This window comes from Dipodomys merriami, unplaced genomic scaffold, assembly GCF_024711535.1.
Source record: "Dipodomys merriami isolate MVZ:Mamm:240054 unplaced genomic scaffold, mDipMer1.0.p SCAF_20, whole genome shotgun sequence".
In the NCBI taxonomy this organism is placed as follows: domain Eukaryota; kingdom Metazoa; phylum Chordata; class Mammalia; order Rodentia; family Heteromyidae; genus Dipodomys; species Dipodomys merriami.
Genome location: NW_027203382.1, coordinates 22,754,000 through 22,781,343, shown reverse-complemented (window position 1 = coordinate 22,781,343; position 27,344 = coordinate 22,754,000). Strand labels below are relative to the sequence as shown.

At 41.0% G+C, this 27,344-nt stretch overlaps 1 protein-coding gene across 4 annotated transcripts in view; it reads right to left on the bottom strand.

The window, feature by feature from the left end:
* The window catches only part of Lhfpl2 (LHFPL tetraspan subfamily member 2), a 147,091-nt gene that overhangs the window by 61,992 nt on the left and 57,755 nt on the right, over positions 1-27,344 (bottom strand). For all 4 annotated transcript variants that reach the window (XR_011373742.1, XM_070031210.1, XM_070031211.1 and 1 more), the window contains one exon: positions 17,672-17,739. The gene's annotated coding sequence lies outside the window, so the exon portion shown is untranslated. The remainder of the gene's footprint in view (positions 1-17,671; positions 17,740-27,344) is intronic.

Here is a 27,344-nt window from a genome sequence, read left to right as displayed (position 1 = left end):
AAGACCTAAGGGAAGCATTCCTTCCCCAAGGGAGCAAGCCATGGGAGAGCACCTCTCAAGTATTTTCCTGGTAACACAGCAGAACACACCCATGAGAAAGAGACCCCAAGCCTGGTGATAACGTCTTCAAGTTTTTACCCTTGAGGCCCTGAGATGTGGGAGCTACTGTTCCCTACATACTCTGCTATGGCAAACACATGGCAGACCCTGACCTGTCACCTCTGGTCAAGACTCCTGGATGGGCTGTTCACCAAGTCCTGGGGAAGAAGATGAGGTCCCTTTTACATACTCTTGCAGCGAGATGTGACATTTGATAATTCAGTTACTAAAACAGATCCCAACTTCCAGTGATGAAGGATCCAGTAACACCCAAGAATGAGAAAAACATAAATAGTCCCAAAAAGACATCTATAGAAGATAGTCCTCAGTTTATCCATGCAAGGTCCAACAGCAGTCAGAGTTGGTGCAGCTTGATCACTTGTGCATCTATTTAGAGGAAGATGGTCATCACCTCATGGCTGTTTTGCCTGGAGCTGACAGAAATCATACCACTGATGTTAAGTTTAAAAACAAATAACAAATAACAACAAAAACGAAGAGCCAGGTGCTGGTGACTCATGATTACAAACTCTCACTATTCAGGAGACTGAGATCCAGCACAGTTTGAAGTGAGCTCGCGCAGAAAAGTCCACACGTGACGCCAGCTCCAATTAGCCAGTAAAAAGCCAGGTTAGAAGAGTAAATCAAGTAGAGCACCAGCTGTGAGACTTTGAGTTCAAACTCCAGTACCAGAAAAAAATCTGTAAATGCATCCCTCTATTAGAAATAACAGTAGAAGCTTTGAATTTGAAGTATGACAAAGGTCTGTTTTATGAAAAAAGCCTTTTTTTTTCTTTTCTTTTTCTTTCTTTTTTTTTTTTTTTGGTGCTGGTCTTGGGACTTGAACTCTGGGCCTGGGTGCTGTCCTTGAGCTTTTGTATTGAAGGCTAGCACTCTACCATTGTAACCACAGCTGTACTTCTGGCCTTTTTTTTGGTAGTTAATTGGAGATAAGAGTCTCATGGGCTTTTCTGTCCAGGCCGGCTGAGAGAAGCCATTTTTAATTATAGAGTCCTTAAGGTATAGAAATTTAATAGCTCTATAAGCTTTCAATTCATTTTAAGACTTGTCATTAAAGGGTTCCCACATCCTTAAGAAATAAATCCTGCAGCCCTGTCATGACTCTAGTCTGTCATTAGGAAAAGAGGAAGCAGCCATCTTTCACGGGCCTCACGTTACCCTAGGGCTGCTTTCTCCAGCAGATCCCTCAAGAAGCTAAGGTTTCTGAATGGGAAAGGCAGGCACAGAGTCAAGCACACTCACTCCCAGAGCTGCCACACCCAATGTTCCTGTTCCTCTGCCCAATCCACCAGCAAAGGGCACCTGTGAATTGCTTTTTGAAACTTTACAGAATCCTCTGGTAGCCCCTCTCAGCTGTGGGTGCTCTGTTTGCATCCTGGGAAGCACTGGCCACAAGTGAACTTGCTTACTTCTCTCACAGTAAAGCTGCCAGGCCCAGGCCATGTCTGGCTTGTGCGGGTGTCTCTTCTCCCTTAATCATCATGTGTCCATCTCATGCCTACCCTTTAAAGTCCAGCTCAAAGCCACCTCTATCAAGCAGTCTTTCCCATTAGACTACAGCCCTCCCGAAGGGAGCTGGGTCTTTATCTAAGCCACTTCAACGCCATGAGTACTTTTCACAGCATGTCTCTTTTCCCTCACTAAACAGAACACAGATCCCTTGAGGTCTGAGTCTCTAGGACTCACCTTCACATCCTCCACAGGGGATCCACCCAGTAAGTGCTCATTAAGGAACCTCCCTAGGGTTCCATCCTGCCTACAGAGGGGCAGCAAGGGCTCACAAAGCTTCCTGAGTCCCCGGTGTGTACCCTTCCCCTTTGTTCCTCTTTTAAGGGTATAGTAGGCAAATCTGCCCTCAGCCTTGCCCTAAGAGGCAATCCTGAGGCTCAGGCTGAAGTCTCCTAAGTGTAGGTACACAGCTGGTATAACCCAAGACAGATGCCCTCAGGATGTAAGTTCTAGAACTCTCTAGAACTCTCTGGCAGGACTGCAGAAAGAGCCTGTCCTTAGCTAGTCTGATCACTAAGCTATGCTCCGCATGCAAGGCCCACTGGAGAAGCCACATCAAATGCAATCTAGTGTGGAAAACACGAAGGCAGGTCATCACCTGTCACCTCTGACCAGGCAATTTTCTGAGGGAAATGGTAAGGTTTGTGCACAGTGACAACATGGACAAATATCAGGCTAGACACAAAGTCACTGCTGCATGTAAAATGGGGGTGAGAGGGCGGCTTAGGATAGGGCTAGAAGTGCTGGTCTAAGCCTTTGGTCACCCCCTATAATTCCATGTAGAATGTAAGACATCTGGTTTCTATAGTCACCAAATCCCATGAAAGAAGGGAACATGTGCATCTTCCACATTCCATTCTGTATCCTTGCACAGTCTATCCAAACACAGGTCTACAGGTGAATGAACAGAGCCCAAATCTTGGTTTTTGACTCATCACAGCTGATAAGCACATTCTAAATACAAAAGCATATCAGCCTCGCCATTTCTGAATTTATATAGGTGGGGACAGGTAAGCATACAGTCTTTAAAATCAAATCTGATAACTGCTTTCTTACAGGAGGACCAAACTAAGAGTGAAAAGTGAGCTAGCACACATCTGTTGTAATAGTTGCTAACAGGGTAAAGGGTGTATAGTTGCTTGAATCCTCAAGTGAAGGATCTGTGCTGATGCAACAAGGCTCTAAAACTCTGCTGACCACAGCAATTTTAAAGGAGCTTGTCAGCAAGTCTGGCCACCTTGGGAGGAAAACCAGGCAAAAGGCAAAGAAGCATGATAGTAAGTTCTGGGCCCTTTTTGTTTTTTACACACAACAAAACATGAAACAAGCAACTAAAGCAACCATTTCAGCAGGCTATAACTGTATTTCAGTATGCTTTTCAGAAACTAGGTCAGCAACTAAGCCTTTCTTCGTTGCCTTTACTCTTTTTAAAGAAAACACTCCTTCACCAAAATATGGAATTCATCTGCACTGTCATTCCAAGTGGAGGGTGTACTCATTTCCTCTGAATCTGTGCTTCTCTTGCTCCCACGCACTCTCATTTTTCATGGACAATGAATGAATGGAAACACCCTCCTGCCTCTCTGAGACAGATGTCTTGGAGAGCAGTGACAAGCTGCCCGTCTCTGGGGGGCAGGTCACACAGTCAAACAGCGGTTGGCTCTATGATTGTGGTAAGGATGCTTCTGGACATCCAGCTCCAGAGTTCTCTACCAGAACTCAGGCAGTTGCTTATTCAACATCTCTCCCCTTGAACCCCTATCTGTCAAGAGGTGACACCTCAGACTCTAGCTCAGCACTCCTCATCCTCTGCTACAGAATCAAGTGTGGGACTTCTAGTGTGGGAGTTTCCCCTATAAAGATGGAGCATGGTCAACCCTTCCACAAAAATGTTACTTTCAGGAAGTGAGATAGTCACTTGGGAAAGAACATGGACATTTTAAGCCACTAGGGTACTGTTTAGGAAGCCCTGCCAGACAAGGAGGCCCTTGCAGTTAGAAATTATTATTACTCAATACTTCCCAAGTGCCTCTATCAGTTCAGTGTTCCCCCTGAGGGCCTTACTTGGTCCCTGAAACTAGCTAACTCTAACCTTGTTGAAAAAGACTAAGTATGATGTAGGGAGGCAGATTATTCAGCCACCTGGATGTTCTGTGAAATAGTTCTCAACAGCCCCAGCATTTCCAAATACACCTACAAAAATAAATGTACAAACCTAAACCCCTGTTAGATTTACTCCCTAGGAGAGCTATAGGGAAAAAAAAGTCAGCAGAAGCTAAGGCACACACTTCAGCCACCTGTTCTTGGCACAGACCAAGAACTGGTTCACTCACAGCAGGTTATGAAGTCATTCAAGGCCAACTCTCAAAACCAGACCTATCCCTATATATCAGTCTTTGGTAAAGGCCATGATAGAGAAAGAAAGAGAAGCAAAGATGAAAATCTGAGAAAGACACTCAAGATTTAAAAACTTATCACCTTTCATCCACCTTAGTAATATATCACTAGCTGCTAAGCCATTTAAAATTCTAATTTCTACAGAACCCCAAAAAGCTTTGGAGTGGCTGAGAGTCATTAAGGCCAGGCACAAATATATACTTTTCAGAGCTTCAAATGCTTACTTGGTATGAATATACACTGTCAAAGTTACACTATTGGCACCCATTTTCTATCAATGAAGATCATGTATATACAACATTAAAATTCAGCTTTATATGAAGCAACCCTTGAGTAAATGGATTGATGATAAAGGAGTAACTACAGCAGGAAAGATAGTTCTTCATGCTCAGCATCCTCACTTACTGAAACCATTGGAGGACAGGGAATTGAGAAAGACAAACAGACATACACAATGGAGGGGGAAGGGGAGATATTAGTAGATATAATACATCAGAACATATAAGGGAATCAACTAAAGCCAGAGACTCATCCCATCTTCAGTTCCATGACTTTATCAACTGTGTGAGCCTAGGCAAATCACTCAGCCTGTTTCTCCATGTGTGACATAAGGATAATAGAGCCACTGATTCTTAGGATGGATAATGCACATTAGCTAGGTACAGTGTCCAGCAAATGGAAAGCTCTGAATAAAGGACAGCTTTTATCTCATGACTTTCACTAATCTCAACTTCAGTGCTTGCTTGGGCTAGCACAATCCAGTAAAATCACTTGCACAGATGACCAGAATTGGCCTCTTGTTCTTGTACTTAAAGGCCACAGTCTGTATGTCCTGTTTATGTTGACTAAGAGTTTCCTGATGACATAGTAGTTACACAGGAACATTTATTTGTTTAATTTGCTGTCTGCTGCTCCCAAATGTCTGTGGATTGATCTATGTGGATCTCAGAATTGTAATCGTTAGCTGCTAGGCTGAAGAGGTTTCTCTCTGTTTGTTTTTACTAGAAGTCAGTTCTCTGAACCTGTGGTTTGCAAACTGGCTTTCTGAGCATGGAACACTATTAAACAGAATCTGTCTGACAAACCAATCCCAGTTCTGTACATGAAACAGATAATCAGAGCTGTACTGAGTTAAAAGATATTGAAATGGGGTTCCTTCCCCACACCCTCGTCTCTGAGTAATACCTAAAATGCCTCTAAGAACAGGACTACTCTGCAGTACTCACAGAAAGACATTTATGTGATACTTATTTCTCCAACTTCAGTCTCGTGGCCTAGAAACCTGAAGCAGAAGAGTCTCTTTGGCCAGTTCCTGCTTATCACCTTTCACTTCATTGGTAACAATGCCAGAGATTCATAAACCATTCCTCTTTGCTTCCTAAATGTCCCTGTGAGCTGTGCAGACACCCAGGTCCTTATTTTCTTTCTTTTATTGATTATATATGGAGTTATATCAACACCCCTCCCCCCCTGCTCCCAAAATGTTTACAGGGCTGGACCAACAATATGTATGATATCATTATTGTCAGTTTCTGAGGAGCCATATTCTACTGACAGTTTTGTTGTTTTTGTTTTTGTTTTTGTTTTTTTTTGGTCCGGTCATGGGGCCTGAACTCTGGGCCTGCGCGCTATCCCTCAGCTCTTCAGCTCAAGGCTAGCGCTCTACCACTGGAGCCACAGCGCCACTTCCGGCTTTTTTCTTTTTGCTTATGTGGTGCTAAGGAATTGAACCCAGTGCCTCTGGCATGCAAGGCATGCACTCTACCACTGAGCCACCTTCCCAGCCCTACTGACAGTTTTTTGTACCCACTAGAAAATAAGATATAAACCAAGAAAGGTTGAGCCAAAAAATCCAATAAAACCTCACCAAAAATCCCTAATAATTTTCCATTAGAACACCATCCTCATGGTGGAATATATGCTCTTTGCGATGCTTGAGAAATACCAGCATGGTTTCTATACATGTGGTAGGTAACAGAGACAGAAAATTAGACAGAAATCCAGAGCTGGAGGTCAGAATAATGAAGCAGCTGGAGAAAGTCATTACTTGCGAAAACACAAAACTGAGAAGCAGGCCCTGTCTCCTTGGTTTAATTGCTGCTCAGCGGAAGCATGACATAGATTTCAGTGTGGGAATCTAAGAGGTAGAGGGGGATTTGTTCAGGGTGGTCTGAGGGAGACCAGCCAGGAGTGATGGGGCTGGAGCCAACCAACAAAAAAATCCCAACCAATAGTGAGAAAAATATTTCCTCCTTAGAAAAGGCTGCTCCATCTCCCCAGAGAACAGTTGGAAGACTCCCAGCCTGACTCACTCGGAAACAGATTTTACAAAGCACTGCAGGGTATCCCAAAGGGAATGGTCTGGCCGTGAGGAAGGAAGAAGATTCATGACCAAGTGGGTCTTTTCCAGCTCTAACTCTTTTGATTCCTGGATCCTTCTGCCTCTTCCCAACTCACTGCAGCTAGCATGGTCAGAGTGAGACAGCCAGGAGCCTCTGACCTGAGAGTTGTGGGTCCTAGATGTAACCCTTGGTCAGGGCTCTTAGCTGAAGCCTCCCATCTGTGGTCTGCCTGTTATTTCATGAGCACCACCTGGCCTTGGGGCACAGAGGACAGCAGAGGTGGCATCCAAGGAACTAGTGCTGCCAGCCAGACTTGGGTACCTGACCCTTGCCCTCTCCTATCTCTGCCAATTAGAAACAGGCCCCTGTGCCATCTGCCAATCAGATTTGCTCCTAGGAGACAGGAAAAACTAAAGCTGTTCTGTGATAGGATTACTAGAAAGATCTCACACCCTGCAGCTGAACAGCAGATGGGGCAGGTGGGTCTATCTAAAGCTGTATCTGCTTAAATCTGACTATTAAGCTGTAAGAAGAAACCCTGGATGATACTGGTTACCCTCAGTAGTAGCTGTCAGGCTGGCCCTTGGAAATTCCCTGAGCACAGGTAGGAAGGCTAGCACTTTTCCATCAGCCTCTCTAACCTTGCAAAGGCAGAATGAGTTCAACTGCTGAGTCCCTCTGGAATTGGGGGCCATTGTCTGGTGTTGTTCATTGGTATATCAAATATACTATTCACTTCACTCGAGCTTCTGGAAAACCCATCTAGGAATTCAGTTGTAAACCAGAAAGGGTTCCTAATAAGTATTATATTAACTTCAAAAAGACATGTTGGGGTTTGGCTTCAGAATTATTGTTTGATGCTTATGCTTATGCTGGTATATCCATTAAACTACTGTTTTGTAGCAAAGTACCTCAAACTTCCAACAGCAATGTGGCTTCCAACAGCAACGGTTTATCCTCTTCATAATTCCCTAGTTTGGGGATACAACACTCCCTCTGGCTTCACATGGCCTTGACTGTTTCCTGTGTTCAGCAAGGTCTGTTGTCCTGGAAGGCTCTCAGAGCCTCATTTACACCTCTAGCAGTGACCACCACTAACTTCCTTATATGAAGATCTTAGAGCTCTGTTTCAAGAGGGTAAAAGCAGAAGCTGCCAGATCTCTTGAGGCTGAGACTGTGAGACTTACACAATATTTTTATGCCATTCTATCTGTGTAAGCACATTAGAAGGCCAGTCCAGACTCAAAGGGTGAGGAAATAAGGTCCCCGTTCTTGCTCCAAATTGTTTAAAAGAGTTTGTGACCATTTTTAATCAAGCCCATATCATTGTCCCCAACTGAGTCAGAATGATGCAAGTTCTGGAACGTAGTCACAGTCCCTCTAAGGCAGATACTGAATACTGAATCTGACCCTTGAAGAGCCACTGCATACATTAGCATGCTGAAATCTATGAGAAGTCCTGCAATGAAAATAAACCCTGTTGCTTTGTTTAATCATTAACAGATATGTTTATAGAAGCAGATGAAGGCATGTTCCTGTCATTCAATTTTATAAAATCTCATCATGAATCCTGGATTTTTAGAACAATTCTAGTTCTAGCATTCTTTGTCTTCCTGTCTTATGAAATGTTCCAAAATGTCACATATACGTCTAAAATACCTTCTGATACACAAGGAAGAGATGCACTATATAACAAGAGCTGAGTTTAGGTTTTCAAAGGGGAAAATTACTGAATTATCTATTGGGAAAATTGGACGTGAAGAAACTTCCACTCAAACTCATCTTGAAAATGTTCCTAGGGAAGGGATGGGAAGGGGAAACAAAGGAGGAGGCTACAATGCTTGATAAGAAATGTACTCATTATCTTGCCCATGTAATTGTAACCCCTCTGTTCAGTATTTTCACAATAAAAATAATAATTTAAAAAAGAAAATGTTCCTAAAAGCTGTATTCTCAAAGGTTTGGTGTCTTCTTCTTCAAGTATAATATTTCTGAATAGTGAGACATCTTGAGTCTTACAAAATGAATGTTAAGATACAATGTGATAAACTTCATAACTTTAAAATTAGAGGCAACAGTAAAAACCTATAGCAAGCAGGAGACCAACAACAAGCAGGAGCCCAATGGCTTTTTTTCCACAAAGGACTAGTGAGACTCTATTTCATACCTGTTGGCTATAAAAACAACTTCACATATAATTTCTGACTCAATGGAAAATGTGCATCCATCTTCAGAACCACATTCTTCACTAGTAGCTTTCAACAGCTATGACATGGGAGAAAATATTAACAATTGGGTCATGAGAATATGATAGTCCTAACAGGGGGTAAAAGATTTACTACAGATGAATGGATCCAAAAATTGTGGTACCTCTATACAATGGAGGACAAAATAATGGCATTCACAGGGAAATGGATAGAACTGGAAAAAATCATTTTGAGTGAGGTAAACCAAGAGCAAAGAGACAAACGGCACATGGTCTCCTTGATATGTGTTAAATCCAAAACGTAAAGAGATACAACAAAGTAAACAAGACTCGAGAAACAAAGGACTTCCACTCACCTGGTCATTACTAAATGACCCCATGTTGCTGACCACATATATGGTATATCTGTACACATCTGACAGAAACTAGGAGGAGGACACAGAGGGAAACAGGGGAAAACATACAACAGCAGGACTCATCAGCTGCACTGGACATTGACCAAAATGAACTAAGCAACTCAATGGCAGCGATAAGAGGAAAGGAATGAGTGGAAAAGAGGGAACAGCTGACACTAAGCAAAAAGAAAGAAATATACATATCACCCGATGTGCAAGAAATAGCTGTACTGTCAAAGCTCATAGAATTCAAACTTTATAGATCACGATAAAGACAATTTGCCCCATGAAGGAGAGAATGTGTTTGTGACATTAACTAAGTATCACTATCTCACAAAACTATGAAATTCATGTAATCAGCCACAATAAAAAAAAAAAGATTCATGTGGGGAGGGCTAAGTCAGATCAAGGGTTTGCTGGTTTGATTAGAGTACTCACAAGACCAGAATAGGTAATGACAGTCTCTTCAAATTTAGGAAGCACACCCTTGTACGTGGAGAAGAGTGCCAATATACCATAAAAGCACACTGAAATACTGAATATATTTCAGACTGAAAAGTATCCCATTTCCTTTGGTATTCACTCATATTGGAGAAGGGGGTTGACAAGGGGTATAGAGAAGGATCTATTTTCATCTGACTGCAGCTTATTGCAATCAACTATTATATTCATTCACTGATGGAACATGATTTATCCAAAGACACCCAATAGTAAGAGGCCAAATTACCAAATAGACTCAAGATATCCTAACATTTCATTTTTTTTGTCAAATCCTTTTTAAGTCTTTGATCTTGTGTTTGAAATCATTAGGGAACCACATTCTGGAAGCTTAAATTGTGATTTCAAAAGACAAAATAAAAGTGAATTTTCAGAGGAATGGGGAATTCCATGGGGAAATACACTCATAGATGATGAAAGAGGAAACAAGAATTCCTAAGGGAGAAAGAATTGTGAGTATACTGGTCAGTCTAAAAAATAAACAAGGTGACGGCTTGTTTTATAGTTAAGTCGCTTGAAGAGCCTTTTGGAGACAGGTTAGCTCTTTACTATTTAGCTACATCCCCAAACTTCATGTATAATTTTAAATTTAGATCTCAAGATCTAAATTTAAGTAGTAAGATATGATAAGATGGTAATTGATCTATCATCTTCAGGTCCTTCCCAGTGAAGGATCTGGAAGTAATTTTCAGCTTCTACCCCCTGGAGCTTTCTTCCCCTCCACAAACATAGCTACTCCATCAGTTACACAGGGCAAAAATAACTAAAGGGACTGAACAACAGGGGAGGAAACTCATCAATTACTTCATTCCCTTTCTCAATCCATGTACTATAAGGATTTAAGTGCAGACATGTCCTTCAAGAATGGCCAAAGGCACCAACTCTAGAAAACTACTACTAAGATCTATTAAATATAGCTTCCAGACATATAGAACACTCAGGAGGTGTGAGTTAAAAGCACCTGGTAAGTAGAGAATAAATAGCATGTCTTATGTATAATACTGACCACCGACATACAGCATGCCAATTTTCCCCTTCAAGAAGCCACTCATGCACCATACAGGATCACTAATTAGCCACTTGATATAAAACTCATATGTTTGAAACTCTGAACCCACATGAGTTCTCTAAGCTCCATTCATCATTCTGTATCTAAGTTGTTAATACAATGACAGGATGTTCAATGGGGACTTGGCTTATCAGCCAACAAAAATGGTTCAGCCATAAACCTTACAGCTGTTCGTCATTTGTGTCAGAGAGATAGTAAAAGCAGGGGTGAAATCTTCAGGAAATTCACAAGCTGACCTTTCCTGCCTGCCTTCCCAGCCCCACTATACATCATGTTAATCAAACCAAGCCACTCACTAATTTTTGACCATCCTCTGACTTCAGTCCTCCTTGCCTCCTCCTCCTATGTTCATCTCTACCTGTCATCCCTCAGCAAAAGCTAGTCATCCTCAAGAGCCCATTTGAATGACAAAACTAGTAGAAATAATTTATTTCCTCTGTCCCCAGTATAACTGGTTTACCACAATGGCCATGATGTCTCTGGTGCTTGTTTCCTCCTGACTAGATTGGGAGTTCAAAAGGACAGCAACAGTGCCCTTTTTGGTTATTTTTTGGTTGCCCCAGAATCATACAATAATTCTAAATGACTAGATTTCTGTAGCCTGAAAAGTATATACTTTATCCCTTGGATGACAAGAGTTGTAAAAAAAAAAAAAAAAGGAACAATTACAAAAAAGCATTTAGTGCCGGGTGCCGGTGGCTCACGCCTGTAATCCTAGCTACTCAGGAGGCTGAGATCTGAGGATCACGGTTCAAAGCCAGCCCAGGCAGGAAAGTCCATGAGACTCTTATCGCTAATAAACCACTAGAAAACTAGAAGTGGTGCTGTGGCTCAAGTGTAGAGTGCTCTCCTTGAGCTAAAGAGCACAAGGACAGCGCCCAAACCCAGAGTTCAAGCCCCATGACCGACCAAAAAAAAAAGCATTTACCATGTCAAGTTGTATCAGTAAGGCTTTTTGCACTTTGCATTTATGTAACAGAAATGAATTGGAAAATACAGCACTAAAGGACCCAGTAATAGCACTGGATTCTACCTTCTTTCCTTCCCCAGGAATTCCCCCCAACTAATGGAGGTGGCTGTGTTCAGCCTTGGCTGGTCACAGATTTCCGACAGATTTTTGTTCTGTTCCAGATCTCAGAACTTGGAAACAATACTGTAATTTCCTTGTGGGCCTCATTAACTTCTGCAAGTTGATTAGTGTTGGGGAAACTCCAACACTATGAGGAGCACCAACAATCCAATGGCTCCAAGTATTACTCTTAGTTTGTAGCCTTTTGACTGAGGCACACATAACATCATTCAGACATCTCTCAGAGATTTTTCCTATAGTGTCCTCTCATGTCAGGACCAATGGAATCTGCTTTGGAAGAAGCCAACTTAAGAAGAGGACCAGACTAAAGCAACTAAACATACTAAAGGGAGGGCGGCCATCTTCAGGTATAGAAAATATTCCCAATACACAAAGCCTAGCCATGGAACATCCCTACTAAATAATCTTTCCATGTCACCATTATAATTGGCCTGGCAGGCTCAGCAAGAGAACTGAGCTATCTCAAATCCATGGGAATTAGTGTAGTATATGTGTTCTAAGTGGGCAATTTCAAACTTCATGGTATTAAATTTCCTTTTATTCTTCAATAAGCCCTAAAAAAAACCTCCACCCCTGAGGCTATCTTAAAGTCTTCCAATCCTTATGAGACAAGTCATCCTACTTTCATTCTCAAAAATATTAATTTTATTCCCTCAAAGAATCTTATGAAAATATTTGTATTTCTTGCCTGAGTTCCCTTAGAGATAAACTGAAAACTAGCTAATAAAGGATAATTCCAACATGAACAAAAACAATATATAGTGGAATATGGAAATAATTAAGACCTGAAAAAAATTATGGCTAGCCTTCAAACCAGAAAGCACTATGCAGGGGTTCTTACTTGATTAATATACACTAATATACACATATTCAGGGTATACCTTCTTTCAAGATTTTACAAATAGATAAGGATTTGCTTCATAAATAAATTCCATTAGCGTGGCAGACCCTGCAAAATATTAACTTTGGTTTTAGAAGAATCAGATTTTTATCAATTTGGTAAGAGTAAATCTAGATAGGAAAACATTCACTTACTTAGGGCAAGTAGGCTGGCTGCAGGCAGGACAGACAGAGATGCAGAAGGAGGAAAAGAAGCTTCACTTGGCGGGGTGGGGGCATGTGCCTCAGGAATGCTGGTGGAACATTAGGGGAAGACATCCAACACAGAGATGGCTTTAGGAGTCTACTGCCTAGAACAGAGGTTTGGTATGAGAGGTCTGGCTTATGTATGGCAGCTGAAAGTATGCAGTAGATTAAGTAAGAGAATGCAAGGAGATGAGGGAGAATGGGAGCCTGGAAACAGTGGATTAAGGGGCAGACTGAAGGAGTTAGAGTGAGAAGACCCAGCAGAACAGACACAGAAGCAGGTAAGAAGCACTCCTTGAGGCTATATTTGTTCTTTATTCTTCTCTTCCTGACAACAGAGAGAAATTAGAAGTATGATGGAAGACAGCAAGGATGGGGTACTCACAAATCTGGGTGAGATGGGACAGTAGTGTTTACTGCATAGGACTGAATTTTCACATGATGCAGCCACACCAAGAAGCCACATAGAACTTCTATGGTCTCTGACATGTCCACAACTGAGCTCCTCCTGTTTTATATGCAATTAACAATTACTGAGCAGATAATTAATCTACGTTGCTATATATGCTAAGAAAATGGGACTAAGTCATAATGATTTTCACATAAATGTCAAAATTATCACCATCATAAATGAAATTTTCACTAGAATGGAAGAACACAAAAAATTTATAAAGGAGGAAATGCAAATGATTATTCACTTGATGAAAAGTCTTGAATTTAATAACTAATAAGAAAAATATCTATATTTCCTGAGAAGATTGAAACTGGAACTTAGAAGGGATAAGAAGAAGAGAGAGAGGAATGAACAGCAGCTGTTTTCTGTGATCTCCTGCCATCTTTCCACCTGTTACCTAACAAGGGCTTACAAATTATGGCCTATGGGCCAAACAGGGCAGCTGCCTTTTTATATACAAAGTTTTATGGAAACACATACACAAATATCAGCAAAAAATTAAATACTATTTTCACGTCATAAACTGTCATTTAAGAATCTGAAAGTTCCTTGTTAAACGGAGTGCTATAAAACAAGCATTCTTTTATATAATCAACAATACCCCAGCTTTACTGGGAATATTTTATAACTGAAGAATGCTGCACATGAAACAACATTCAAAGTTTATAATTAATAGGTAAAAATAAAAATCCACTCAAGTGCCAGACACAGAAGAAAGTTTGAAGCAATTTCTATATACACCAGAGTGGATTGCTAAAACCACAGAAATGTTTTTTTACAAGCAAATTTATACAACATGGAGAACTTTCTATAATAGGCAAAAGTAATTGGATATAAAGTTGTATGCAGAGTAAGAACTCAATTATGTGAGACACAGAAAATACATACAAAAGTGTGGCCATTAGGAAGTAGGGTGACATTTCTATATACATACAGATTATCTGGATGATCAAAGAGGGGCACATATAAACATCTGGCAATCCCAGTCCAGACATAACATTGTTATTCTTGGTGTCAACTAACACAACATGGTTATCAAAGGCAGCTCAGTAAGCCACAGTTTAAATTGGAAGAACTTTAAAACCAAGGAAAAAACTTTTAATTGATTCTCTTCCTCCTTTCCTGTGTCCTGACAAATTTACAAGCATGTTTCTTGACATTCATTCTGTGTTAGTTCCCTGCACCCTACTTTATATGTAGTGTATCCCTGTCTTTCTTAGAAACCTGTGAGATAAGTGAGAGCCAAAGAGCGTGTCAGTAGATTGTTCAAGGTCATACGTGTAATTAAAATATGGAGCAGGGATTTGAGCCTAGAAAGTCTGACTATATTAAAAAGAAAAGTCTGCCAGTAGAAGTCCCTTTATATGAACCCTACATAGAACTCACACTTTCCATGCCTTCCTACAATTCCCACAGAGCTGGTGCTGCCTTTTGTTGCCAGTGAGGTGCAGGAAGGCAAGAGTTTGCTTAAAGAGAGCAGTGAACACCTGGCAGAGTAGCTCCTCAGACTCTGAATCCACTTATTTAATACCTAGTGACAGGTTCCAGGAAGGATCCTGGCAAATTTCTCAAACCAGTGAGAAAAACCACCCCCATGTAAGAGGATGGAGCACCGGTGGGTACAGAAACTATCAGGGCACACAGATAACTCTCACTTCAGCTGAAATTCCAACCCATGTGTCCAGTAGAGGGGGATATCTGCCAAGTACTGCTGATGTCAAGGCTCTCCTCAAACTGCAATCACTCCCTCTGCACAAGAGAAAGCTGAGACACAATGTAGGTAACAAGAAATAGCAATCCCCACAACTGACCAAAAAAAAAAGGAAAAGAAAAGAAATAGGCCACGATTCTCTGCAAGTCAGAGGCCATAGTTCAGAATGGCTATTTATAAATATTATACACACACACACACACACACACACACACACACACACACACACACACACACACACACACACACACACACACACACACACACACACACACACACACACACACACACACACACACACACACACACACGTATTTTTTTAGTATTTGTATGGGATGAATTCACATCTTAGAAAACAACATCCTGAAAGACATAAAGAATGTTGTAGGTTTTATGGGGCTAACTGTTCAGAAGATGATTATGAGGGAGAACATGACTGAGCACTATAGAGCTCACCAGGCTTTCCCCCAGAATAAGATTAAACAAGCCAGCCTGGCAGTGGTCCAGCATGAGAACTCACAATGAAGGACAAACCCTCACTGGATTTCCTCACATAGGAAACATGGATCCACCTGGCTCGAGTTTTCACACAAGTACTTACATGACAAGCAACAAGGGAAAGGATATGTTTTTCTCACTTAGGCAAATAGTGGCCACTCCTAACAACATAGACCTGTCCCTGCTGAGAATACCTTTACCCATGGAGCAATAGAAACAGCCCAGACTTCAATGCCAAGCCCATGTTGACAGGGCTAAACTTTAAGTAAGATCATGAATATTTGGGTTCAGAAAAATTACATGTCATAAATCCTTTATTTTCAACATATAGAAAGAGGTGTGTTATTTATAATATATAGTACATATAATACATTATATAATATATAAACATATTACATATACATAAATTTATAATGTATTTTATCTTATATATTATATTCTATAATAATAAGTATGTTATAGATGATTATATAATATGTATAAGAGATATAAATATTTATATATAATATGTAGTACTATAATAATACTGTATAAGTTATAGATTCTATATAAATACATAATTTTTTTGTTCTGGCATTTGGGCTTGAACTCAGGCGCTGTCCCTTAGTTTTATGTTCAAGGCTGGTGTTCTACTACTTGAGCTATAGCTCTACTTCCAGCTCTAAAATGTGATCCTCAGATCTCAGTCTCTTGAGTAGATAGACTTACAGGCATGAGTCACTGGCGCTACGCTAGGAAACAGCATACATACATACATGCATGCATGCATACATACATCTTTATGTTTATTCTTTGCTGACTCTAGGCACTGTCCCTGAGCTCCTTTATGCTCAAGACTATCACTCTACCAGTTGAGCCATAGTGCCACTTGTTTTTTTTTTATTGGAGATAAGAGTCTTACAGACTTTCCTGTCCTGGCTGGCTTTGAACTATGACCCTGAGATCTCTGCCTCCTAAGTAGCTAGGATGATAGGTGTGAGCCACCAGTGCCCAGAAATATTAATTATTTTTATTAATAGAAAATAAAATTATCACTACTAAGTAAGTATAGAACACCAACTTAAATACTCTCAGTTTGATAAGGTGCAAAAGATTAGCTTGTTCAGGACACTACCACATCTTCCCCATGATAAAGAGCTCTACTCAATTCTGTAACTCAAAAGTGCTTACAGTTCTCATTTTTAAAGAAAGTCAAAGCTTCCTAACCTAATCAGTAGTAGCTGCTAGAACAACTTAATAAAACTTGAAAAATCAGCAGACCAAAATGCTACATATTAACCATCTGTCCTCAAAATCTAAACCAAAAAGGTGACCTTTACAATAAGATGTATCTTTAAAAATGTTCTGTGTAAGTCCCCTGCACAAGAAGACCCTCCTGGATGATATGTCCAGAGTCCACCCTAGCTCCTTTGGTCTGAGTGCATCCCGGAGGTTACAATGTAATTCTTAGAGAAGCTGGGTGGACAGGCCTCACCTACTGAGAAGCGGAAGTAGATTACAAGTTATAAGGACCATATTTAATTCCTTTCCCACTGCCTTGATTTGCTTGAATGCATACTTCAGGAGATTACTCAACCCCTACTGGTAATATTTTCTGGAAGTGACCTTTGTAAATTCAAATCTACCCAATCATAAATCATCTATTACTGAACCATTCCCAGCCTTTACCCTGGCTATCTTTCTTTCAAGTAATAAAATTGGGTAATTTGAACTGGCCGTTTCTTCATCCCCTTTCTGAGAGAAATGATAACAAATGGTGGCATGGTCCATGGAGAAACTCAAAAGAAAAGACAACTTAAGATTTAAATTCAGGGGCTGGGAAGATGGCTCAGTGGTAGAGCGCTTGCCTTGCATGCCTGAGGCCCTGGGTTCAATTCCTCAGCACCACATAAGCAAAATGAAAAAAAAAAAAAAGCCGGAAGTGGTGCTGTGGCTCAAGTGATAGAGCTCTAGCCTTAAGCTGAAGAGCTGAGGGACAGTGCCCAGGCCCAGAGTTCAGGCCCCACAACCGGACCCCCCCCCCAAAAAAAAAGATTTAAATTCAAAACTTTAAATTTTAAAGCTAAAGAGCTTTAAAATTCATTCATGAATGGTGACAGAACAGAGCATGTCAGAGTTGAAGCATAGGAATTATAGCATTAAATTCAATACTGTTTATGAAACTTCAGTCTTTTATAACACTTTGCTGATGTTTAGCTGAAGGGTGTTTTTAGGCTAAAATAAAAACTTGTGCTGACCATGTAGGATCCAAAAGTTGGAAACGGTGTACTTTTTAATAAACTAAGCTGCTACTCACCTAGAAACTGCTGGCAATATCTGCAAAGTGCTGAGAATACTCAACAAATAACTTCAGAAAAGTGCCACCTGGAGAAAGAATTTGAACAAAAAGATTAGATTTAAAACATAGACACACACACATATACAACATTTACCATGTGTTTTATATGTCATTAAAATATGTGATATTTTTTCAAATACTAGCCCCGTGGATCAATAGTTCAATTTGCATTAGGCCAGCCATTGCTCTGGAACACTGATGCACAAGCACAGGCCTACATGAAGCTGGAAAAGGAGGCCAGCAGGAATGTGCAGCCCACAGAGCACCCGTTGTTCCCTTCTCCTTCACAAGGCAATCAACTCGAAACCACGTGTGTCTCATAGACACATGGCCATGAACTAGAAACTATAGAGGACTCAACCCAGACATAATTAGGGAATGAAATGATGAGTGAGTCAATTATTCTAGCAGCATGTTATTCACTTTCAGTTACTCTAACTTATTTTAAAGTTAAATTCAAAAAGATATCAAAACCCAAGGAGCTGGAAAAATGGTCACTAAAATCATGACAGCAAAAAGTTGAGAAGAATTTACTTAATGATTCATTTACTTAGGAATCAAGCATTCCTTTTGGTATTTCACACAAGTTTGTATGAAACTTGTGAATCAAATTTCAAAAGACAGTGAAAATTTGCTTCGGGATAATCTTCAGAAAAGTATACAGAAAGTGTCTTATTATTGATTTATTACATGTGGTTTTGATCAAGCAAGGTCAAAAAATAATCAAAAGGAATTTCAAAACCCAAAGTTTTTAAGTTCTTGCCCACTCATAACATAGTTCAGAAGTTCTCAGTCAGGCCTATGTCTTGATCAGTTGTTGTTAAATCATTGTGTGATTTGCTGTTTTCCAGCCCTTAACTTTGTTAAAAATATGCCTTCCTGAAGCCGGTGATGCCTAAAATGCAAGGTAAAAATGAATGTACTTAATTTAAGTATAAAGTAAAAACTAGATTATTGAAAGGCAATGTGTCTATAGTAGAAGTTGGGTGGCATATGGGGAAAAAATGAATCAAGCATCGAGTGCCAGTGACTCATAGCCAGTAAATCCTTACTACTCAAAAAGCCGGAAGTGGAGCTGTGGCTAAAGTGGTATCATACTAGCCTTAAGTAGAAAACCTCAGGGACTGAGCCCAGGCCCTGAGTTCAAACCCCAGGACAGACACACAAAAAATAAAGAATCACTCATCTGTGGTTTAGTTCTGAACTATGCAGCCCTGCACATTCATGATCCCCACCCCCCAGCCCCCGCCCCACAATGATAGTTTCCTTGGAATCACATATCCACAAATCTACTACTGCACATTCCAAAAATAGACACATAGTAAGTATAGGTAGCCCGAGCCAAGATATTGAAATACTGCCACCATTTTCCCCACTGTCATATGCAATTATGCTTTTCTGACTTGATGGTTGTTAAACTTGAGAAGTTACATAAAAAATTAGAAATATTTGTCTCTATTGTGTTATTTTTTCACCTTCATTTTTGCCTATTCTGTTTGGCCATCTAAACTATGGATCAATAAATCCAGACACTGTTTATACTAGCAAGCATCTTAAATAAAATTAAAACCACTGTGGTTTTGCACATTAAGGAGTTAAAAAGGTTTTCCTTGCTATCCAGCAGCTCTATTTGGGTTGTATGTCCTCTGGTTCCACTTCCAGAGAACAGGAGGAGAAACAATAGCTGCCTTTTGTGCCTGAGGCTGCACCCATCAGCACTTATTTACTGGAGTGAATTATTTAAAAAAAGAGGCAACACAGTGGTGAGACCCCTTCCTCAGTTATAAACTTCTAATGCGTGAAATGCCCCAATTTGAACTGTGTCATATTGCTCTGTAAAACTAGAACCAAAGAGTGAAAATTATTTTGAAAGTTACCAGAATACATTTCAGCTTTTTTTTTTTTTAGAAAAAGGGGAACTTTGTAATAAACTGGCCCCATAAGTTGCCCAGTTTGCCTTGGAGGTGGGTTGAGAGACAGCTGCTGCTGCTCACAGAAGCCACAGAGGAGGAAAGTCTGAGTTAACAGTCCTCAAACAGGCAGAGTCCTTTCCAGAAATCTGAGATGTTCACCATATCCATTCTCTGCAAGAATGGCAGTCCATGGCAGAGCATCAGGTTACACTGTAAGTAGAGAGTGGCTGGACTGTGGGTAGGACCGGCAGCAATTATTATTCCCATTTTTCAGAATAGAAATGCAAGCAACTTGAGCTGAATCACAGAATCAGAATCCTAAAAAGATTTGGGCTTCAATCTAGGACTTCTGACTCCCAAGTCCAGTACATTTACAGCAAGGCAATTCTTCAACACCCAAGACAAAATGCTAGCAGCCATTGTACTTATTCAGCATGAGGTAGCAAAGATGGGCCCCAAAGACATGAAGCATGAAGCAAAGACCAAAAAAGATTAGCCAAGAATAAAACACGCTGAGTCCCACTGCTCTCACAAACCTTCTGTCTAACCAACAAGGACTCTATATTTTCTGCAGGAGCATTCTCAAAGGTTCTGTTTACATGAGTCAACTAAAGGAATAATTATCTGAGTCCTACTAACTGTGCTCTGGTTGACACAACAAACACTTGGGGACGTTTTCTACATTTTAAGGGCAGTACAACGTAATAAACACAAAGAGTAGTGGCTCATTTCTGTTTCCAAAGCATAAATTGTGGCTCAAAAGTTAGGCTGGAATTACTAAAGGGGGAAAAAAAAAGGATCACTGAAATACCTTCTCTGACAATTGGCCCAGGACAATCTCACTTGTGTCTAGCAACAGCAGTGCAACAGAAATGGGTCAGCCATTGAAGGATTGCTAAAACCTGCCAGATTTTCAAGGAAAGATATGAAAGTATCAAATCTCATGAACCTGTCCACCAAGCACAGAAAGTGGCCGGCTGCCAAAGCCTAGACTGTATTCACTCATGTGAAGTTCTGGGAACTTGACCCTCTATAAAGCCTGCCCTGCCACTCAGCTGCAATGGTGAATGACTCAATTTCAACTCTCCAAAGACCTTGTGAACTCTCTAAGTCAAATGCTGCTAATCATGAACACTTCCTTTTACTCTTAAGGATGGAAAAACTCCTCCATCAAAACATTACCATGTCAACATGAAGCTGTTAGAGAAGAAGTTTTAAATGTACTGAGTATAACAGAAGAGCCTACAAGTCAACTGAATTTTCCACATTTTAATACCCCAGGTTTGTGCAACAAAACACTGCTACGGCTATCTACAGAGTTAAGATTATACTTATCCACGTAACTATTACCCCTTTTCCCGATTCTAATTACTTCTCTCTGTATCTTATGCACATCAGTGCATTGCCTAGAACAGAGTTCATGTTTACTAAATAAATGGTGGATGACCGCAGTAAAAACACTTCGTATAGACTATCAGAAAATGCAAGCTATGGGACTCATAAGCACGAAGAAAATCATCATGCAAAGACAACAGCAGGTATGTCAGAAAGTCTAAGAAAGTACGGGAAGCAGACTTGAGTCAGCAGACAGCAAAGGGACGCTGGGGAAATGTTAGGTTGCACAATGCAAAGGGGAAACCTCATGTGGGTGTGTTTCCAATTGCCAGCATCTGTCCAGTTTAGCCTTTATAAACTCCATCTGTCCTACCCTTAGATTAGGTAGGAAAGGAGAATGACAGGAGCAAGTGTGTGCAAACCTCCTCTGGATGACAATGGCCGATATTCTTGTTCCTTTGCTGATCTAGAACATAGATGTTCAACCATTTTCCAGGATGAAAAGCACTGTGAATATACTCAAGCACCAGCAATATGTGAGGACCAGCAAACACTCTATCTGTTAAAGAACAGGGGACTTCAAATAAACAGACTGTTTTAGACAGTCCGGTGAGCACAACACACCTGGGACAGTGGACCAAGGCAGACAAGTGGCCAAATGAACAGTGTGAAAGTACAGACAAGCCCTGTTAGACGTTTCTCAGCAGCCTATATTCCAAACCTAGGCATAAACTTTAAGTAGTAACAGACCAGTGTTTCTGGAAAAAAAAAAAAGAAGAAAAGAAAAGAAAACCAGATGCCAAGATTAAAATTAGAAATAAAGATCATTTACTCATTAAAATATTTCCAAACAGGATATTATTTATGGATACATACAGGGCCAAAGCATATATTCATCAAGTAGACCAAGTTCCCAGGCTGGTTGCCATTTCTAAACCCTTTGAAATCAGGAATGAACCCATGCAATGCTTGCCAGAGACCCTGATACATCTCCAAGGGCTTCCACCCATGCCAGTCGTTGAAGCCACCAGCACTATCTCCAAGTGGAAGTCTGTCACCTTCACAGGGAAAGCTGGCTAAAGGGGCTCTGCCATCCAAACAAGCCAATTCACTACTTGGGAAATGCCTATCCACAAAGGAAAGAAAGCAAAAAGAAGATAGATGCTAGGAAGTCTCTGCACCCAGGCAAGGCTGGTTCTCAAGATGAGATGGACAGCTGCATCTGCATAACCTGCTTCCCTACCTATTACCTTTTTGGAAGCCTTCATTTTCCCAGTGCCCTCAATCAAAAACTAGTGATTACACACCTTCCTTTGACCCTACACAGGAGAGACCAAGACAGACAGGATACTATTTGTTCCTCTCAGGGGATGATTTCTCCTTAATGGTTGTGGCTCAGAAACCCTCTACCTCCAGGGCTTCTGCACCTCCTTCAATGACCTCATAGGCAGGAAGATTTGGTGGCCATCATTTACCCTACATTGTGCAGGACTCACTGCTACCTCCTCCATGCATGTCTTTAGTTTTAGTCTATACAATCAAAAGCTTCTCCAAAGATTTCACATCAGATGAGCAGGTGAGACACAGTCAAAGAAGGAGATCAATCACTGCCTGGCACTAAGCCCTAAAGTCTTCCCATCACCTAAGGGCAGCTTCCAAATAAATTTCCAGAGAAATAAAACCACCTTAAACCACTAATTACTTAAGGATATTGTGAGTAAGCTTTTACCACCTTCAAAATTTTTTTCAAGAATGTCTAAAAAAATTATATTCTAACAGAAGTACATCAATCTTTAGTAATTTTTTTTGTTGTTTGGTTGGTTGGTAGTGCTCTACCACTTGTGCCACAGTGCCACTTCTGGTATTCTGGTGGTTAACTGGAGATAAGAATCTCAAAGATGGGGCTGGGAAGGTGGCTCAGTGGTAGAGCGCTTGCCTTGCATGCATGAGGCCCTGGGTTCGATTCCCCAGCACCACATAAGCAAAAAGAAAAACAAACCGGAAGTGGTGCTGTGGCTCAAGTTGTAGAGCTCTAGCCTTGAGCTGAAGAGCTGAGGGACAGCGCTCAGGCCCAGAGTTCAGGCCCACGACCAGACCCCACCCCCACCCCCCAAAAAAAAGAATCTCAAAGACATTCCTGCTCGGACCAGCTTTGAACTGTGATCCTCAGATCTCAGCCTCCTGAGTAGCTAGGATTACAGGCATGAGCCACCTGTGACCAGCTTTAGTAATATCATTAATGAAGCTTATAACAATGCTTTTGTTCTAAAATGTTCAGCATAATTTGTCAATATCAAACATCCTAAAACATCCTCAGCATAGCTCAAAGTAGTTCATGCCTATAATCCTAGCTACTCAGAAGGCTGCAATGTGAGGATAGAGGTTCAAATCCAGCCTGGGCAGGAAAATCTGTGAAGCGCTCACCTCCACTTAGTCATCAAAAAAGTAGAAATGTGGCTCAAGTGGTCGGGTGCTAACTTTGGGTAAGAAAAGTTCCGGGACAGCGCCCAGACCATGAGTTCAAGCCCTTGAACTGACACACCCTCATACATAGACACCCCCCCCCCCCCCAGCAATGAAGTCCTACAATGAGGCCACTTAGTACACTTGCTATTCCATAAGAAAAACCAAGCAAGCCTGTTGTCCAGTAAGGAAGGACAGTCAGGGGGTATGTGTGGGTCCCAGTGTAGGGGGGGAACAAAACAAAAAAAGAAAGGACAGTCAGATGGGGACTTATTTCTGAGGTGTCCTAGAACAGTTTTACTCACCTAAGCAGAAGTATATGTTCCATAAAGGAAGAAGGCTTCACTATTTAAAAAATAATAATAAAGGGGTTGGGAAGGTGGCTCAGTGGTAGAGTGCTTGCCTTGCATGCATGAGGCCCTGGGTTCGATTCCTCAGCAACACATAAGCAAAAAGCCGGAAGTGGCGCTGTGGCTCAAGTAGTAGAGCGCTAGCCTTGAGCTGAAGAGCTGAGGGACAGCACCCAGGCCCAGAGTTCAGGCCCTACGACTGGACCCCCCCCCCCCCAAAATAATAAAAACAATTACACGTAACAAAACCCTTGCCACCGAATCAGTATATTCATAAAGTCTCCCAGGTAAAACCTGGAAGAGTGCTCTATCAAATTAGAGAAAATTAAGGGAACAGAAAAATTGAAGCAATACCAAAGCTGGATGCAGGAGACACCAAGAGCTTGCTCTGGCACATTCACTTCATTCCTCATGTGCACACAGACCATGTGTGACACTCCACCCCCCACTAGACCACACTCCCTCATTTGGTATGTCCTCCCCACCCCTCCCTCAGCATGCTCCCACTCCTGTGCTGGGTCACAAGAGAACACCAACGGCCACTTTTTCTCACTCAAATCATCAGGCCTCATGGCCAAGTCTCTTCTGAGTGGAGTGACATGACCCAGCAGAGCTGTTTCCCAGAATGTACAGATGGCTGATCTTCCTCTAAAATTCTAAGCAGAGACTTCTATTATGGGTCTTTCTTTTCCTAAGACCAACATTCAAACACAGGCAGTAGAATGACCCATAAACATATATGTCCCAGCTCACTTGTCCTGGGCTTTGTTGAATTAAAGCTAGGAGGTTATGCTCCCTCCTTTGGTGGCCTGCTCTGACCCCAAATCTGATATATCAACTGCTTTTCCTCTGTGCCTTTTCAAGTCAAAAGCAAGCTCAAATTCACCTACTGAGGTGAGCCTCCTTGAAGCCCCTTTGCAGACTCTCATAGATACCTCTGAAGTTCATGCAATCCTGCAATGATACGCCAATGTGTGGTAGCTATGAGTTTCTGAATTATGGGTACATCATTGTCACACACACCCTTGTGTGGTGTGATCTTGTGCTCACTGTGGCCACAGTGTTATCATATCTACCCCCCCATGATAACTATGACCTTGAGCATACTTTTGGCACAGTGTTCCTGAAGGAGCTCCTGAAGGAAAGATTAACTGTTAAAGAACCACTCTGGAAGCTTCTGCTCTAGAACAAATTATTTCTCTGAGGAAAAAATCACAAGTGTTAAAAGTTCTAATTTTTGTGTACTTTTTTATTTTACTTTATTTTATTTTTTACAATTAACTGTAGAATGTGTGGAAGATGGTTCTGGTGGGAGGTAGACTGGTACAAAGACAGAGAGATGTGTACGCTTTAGAATCCTAAAATGTGTGCATACTGGATAGCAGAAACAATACTTTTCTGATCAAAAATGTAAAATATTGAGACATTTCCTTTAGCCTATTTACGTTTCCCCTTTTTTGTTTTAAGTTTTTTGAAGATACTAAGTGTTGAATCCAGAGTCTTGAATCCAGAGTCTTGTGCGGCTTAAAACAAGGACCTTAAAACAAGGTCCCAGTACTTTTTTTTTTGGTCATGGTGCTTGAACTCTGGGCCTGGGTGCTGTCCCTCCACTCTTCAGATCAAGGCTAACACTCTACCATTTGAGCCACAGCGCCACTTTCAGTTTTCTGGTGGTTTATTGGAGATAAGAGTCTCATGGACTTTCCTACCCGGGCTGGCTTTGAACCACAATCCTCAGATCTTAGCAACCTGAGCAGCAGTCCCAGTACTTTCATATTTTGTTTTACTGATGGGGAAGAAGATTCAGCATTGCTAACGTTGTCTAAGCTGGTCTCGAACCTTCAATCTACCTACTCCTGCCTCACAAGTAGTATTTTTTACAGGAAAAAAATATATGTATAAATACAACTAAATTCAATTGCTTCTTTGGAGAAAGATGAAATCCTACTGAGTTCTCACATACTGTGTTTATACTAAAATACAAGAGAAACTGTTGCATGTTTAATAGTAAAAACATATTCACTTAGATCTATTCTTTAAGCAAACTGTGAACACTGAAATTATATTCTTTTCCAAACGACTTGCATAAAATTTTTTTAAATAAAATAGATTTTTAATGATGTTCAGCATAAAATTTTTGTGTGCTATTAGATGATAATCATGTTTCAAATTTTAATTACAAAATATGGGGCCCTGTTGCTCATGCCTGTAAGCCTCACTGTTCAGGAAGCTAAGATCTGAGGCTTGCAGTATGAAGCCGGCCTAGTCAGGGAAACCCATGAGGCTCTCAAATTAACCACCAAAAAGCTAGAAGTGGTAGAGTACTAGTCTTGAACAAAAAAGCTCAGGGACATGGCCTAGGCCCTGAGTTCCATAACAGCAAATAATAAAGTAAAAGCAGAAGTAAATGTCTCTATTAATGATGGCCTTGCTCCCAATTTCCATAACTGTGGAGCTTTATTTCAGAAGGCTCTGAGTCCAGAGTTTTGCCTTCAGACTATGGACACCACTACATGAATAATAAGATCCTGGTTCACAGGTCATAGTTCATACAGTCCTTTAAATTATTAAAGATATAGGTCCTCCCCACACATCAAGAGGAGAGAGAGCGAATTCTTCTATCATAAGAGGTCCCAGGAGGAAAACTGAGTTTGGACATCCTTTCATGTGCTTTCTTACCCCTCCCTGTGACCCATGGCCCACACATAAAAGGCAACTGGCTGGGGTGAAAAGTACAGTCTGGCCATAGAACCCCACCCAGCTAACTGGCCCACATGGTAGCTGACCTTGGCCTCACACCATCTCCATTCTCTGACCAGATGTAGTAACTGGTTACAGATTCTTGAAGTAGGTCTCACATGTACTTCTGAACCAACAGCAACAGAGAAAGTGATGGGACATAATTTTCTCTAGAAAGGAAAATGCTGCTTTTAATAAATAGCTAACTAATTATGCTGGGTACCAGTGGCCCACACGTATAATCCTAGCTACTTAGGAGGCTAAGGTCTGAGAATTTCAGTTCAGTTGCATAAGCAGACAAGTCTACAAAGCTCTTACTTTCATAAAACTAGCAAAAAGCCAGAATTGGGTGCGTGGCTTATGTGGTATAGCAGAAAAAACGTGCAAAAAACCTTGAAGCCCTGAGTTCAAGCTCATTAGTAGCTTGACTTACCAATGAGTTTGTAAACAATTACCTACATCTAATTGGTTTAAATTCCTTTATCCACAGATTCTTTATAGAGAGTTACAGATGCCTCACTAAAATCTTAGAAAAATATTTTCCTCAGGCCCAATTCTGCTGAGGCATCAGTTTGGGATCCATGCTTTAGTTGGCATGACCTGAAGGCCATTCACAACAGAATAAGATGGTTGTTCCCTTTGCCAAACCCCTATGTATCCTGTGTGTATGCCTGTAGCACTACACACGGACATCTCACAGTTCTCTGTGCGACTTGGAACTGCTGACTATCCAGGCAGGAAGGCCAGCACAGAGATGCTGGTGCAGATACAGTTTCACAAGAGTACAAACTCCAGTCTAGAGAAATAAGGTGATCAATAATCTCTTGATGT